Below are 2,143 nucleotides of genomic sequence, written 5' to 3' on the forward strand. Positions count from 1 at the left end.
GCGTGATATTAGTCACCTAATTTTAAACTTAAAAGATAAAATATTTTAAATTTGCAAATAGAAACCAGTTCTAAGGCATAATGAAAAACACAGTTATTTATGCTCGGACAAGAAACTATAGTAGTAGGAGCAAATAGGAGATAAGTTGAAGTCCACGCAACTCAAAGTTTCGACGAAGGTAACGTTGGGATTTATAATATTAATAAAAAACAGTTGAGTACTTTACTCGCCTGCTGTTTTTAACTTCATCTACTGGCCCTGGTTATCACCGCTGTTAAACTTTAGGTCTCCAAATCAGCAGCTTAGATAACTATGCACTTAAAATTTTTTATTAAAGCTATCAATTTTTTTAACAAACTCTCCAGTTCTTACAACTTACTACCATTATCACTAGACTTTACAAAAAGCGTAGCCCACTTGCTGAAGGGTAATGCCTAAATTAAAAAACTACAACTAAGTTGGCAGAGCAGGATGTACGTTACAAACATTACTACGGCACCCACTACCATCCCTGGGGAAGTCACAGATCTATAATGAAACTGCACTTAAACCCGATGAAACTTGTATATAACTTCTGTAATTATAAACATGGCTGTATTATGTCAACTTTTTAATATATATCTAACCACCTTAAGTATTAGTAGTGTTCACCCAAAAGCTCTAGTTTAATAAAGCATTCGTATTTAATAACATTGATAAGCTAAAGAATATAACAACTTTGGCTCTTAACTGATGTGGTTAAGAAAACGTCTTATATTGTATCATTTATTAAAAGCTGTTACAGGAATTAATGAAGTATATGATTTTTGTGAGCTGTCCACCAATTCCAGATTTAGTTCTCGAGATAAAACTTTAAAAAACCGGTTTCTTTCGGCCTACTTCTAACTTTTAGACTAAAGAAAAATAGTTTAACCTTTATAGCTATGCACAGTCAAATTTAAAAGCAATATTAATTATGAGTGTATTAAGCTATTACCCTTACTTAGTAGACAAGGCACAATGTTTTAGTGAAACTAACTGAGATATGTTTTATAAAAATTTCGAACTAGTAGACTCTATTCCTGAGGGTATGATTACATATTCAACCATTATATTGTTCATTTATAACACTTCACTCGTCCTCAATGCACGCATAGCCGGATTGCTTGAGTCGACCATTAAAAAAAAAGCATAGGATTGCTTCAAATAGAGATTTAAACAGGGGACAAAACTTAAACTAAATAGTAAAATTTTTTCATACTACATCCATGAGGCTTTATAAAGCCGCAAATATAAACCTACAAATACATATCGATTTCTATATTATTTGTTGTAATTTAGTAAATGTTCGCGGGCCAAGCCATCCACACTGAAGCAATCGATCAAGGAAGTCGTGTGATCGTAGTTTTTCTCCGATGAGGCTGCTTCTCTGCAAGAAAGTTTAAGGTATATGGTAAATCGCGCTAATTATATATAGAAACTTTGTGATGTCCACCCATCAAGATTTATGTATATATTTAGCATGTATACAATACAAATTAAATAATTATAATAATAAAATTAAATAATTTATCTAGGAGGTAGAGTGCAGAGCTACGCTAACTAAGTAAAGCTAGTGTTAACTAGAAAACCACAGACTGGTGAACACAGTTTCCAATTTTTTTAATTTTTGTACTAAATAAAGAACTATTTAAATACAAAGTAAATGACAATTTTTAATGACCTTTAGTGCACTAATAAATTTATTAATAGTCTTTATTTAGCTATTAACGTTTTAAGTCAGTAATAAAACTAGAACCTACCACGTTAGGTTTATTAGTAAATTTAGTACCTTTATAAAACTATTTATTCAATGATACACTAAAAGATGCATCGAAACTTTCAATCAGTGAGCATACCGACCTTTGTAGTTCGTGAAAACAGTTTTGTGGTTAGTCATTTTTAGTCTGGTTATATACTTTGTTGTGTATTTTTTATTTATTTTTTACTTCTCATCCTTTGATAATATAGCTTAAGGTTAATATATCATATAGGAATATAAAATAGAGCTTTTGACAGCAACTTCCAGCTGGAGTGTCTGGCGTCGCTATAGTGAATTTTGTTCTTTACACGAAAAAGTAAGTTATTTATTGATTTTTATAAAAAAAATAAAGTTTATTTTTAA

The 2,143-nt window shown here is 30.8% G+C and overlaps 1 long non-coding RNA gene across 1 annotated transcript; it reads left to right on the top strand.

The window, feature by feature from the left end:
• The first annotated feature begins 1,344 nt into the window (after positions 1–1,344).
• On the top strand, positions 1,345–2,096 carry LOC135122341 (uncharacterized). The gene is made up of 3 exons (XR_010279343.1): positions 1,345–1,425; positions 1,847–1,909; positions 2,013–2,096. It is a non-coding gene; the product is annotated as an uncharacterized LOC135122341 (long non-coding RNA).
• Positions 2,097–2,143: the final 47 nt, after the last annotated feature.

The sequence above is a fragment of the Zophobas morio genome, unplaced genomic scaffold (assembly GCF_036711695.1).
Source record: "Zophobas morio isolate AGI-343-1 ecotype UQ-CSIRO unplaced genomic scaffold, CSIRO_AGI_Zmor_V1 ptg001124l, whole genome shotgun sequence".
Lineage (NCBI taxonomy): Eukaryota > Metazoa > Arthropoda > Insecta > Coleoptera > Tenebrionidae > Zophobas > Zophobas morio.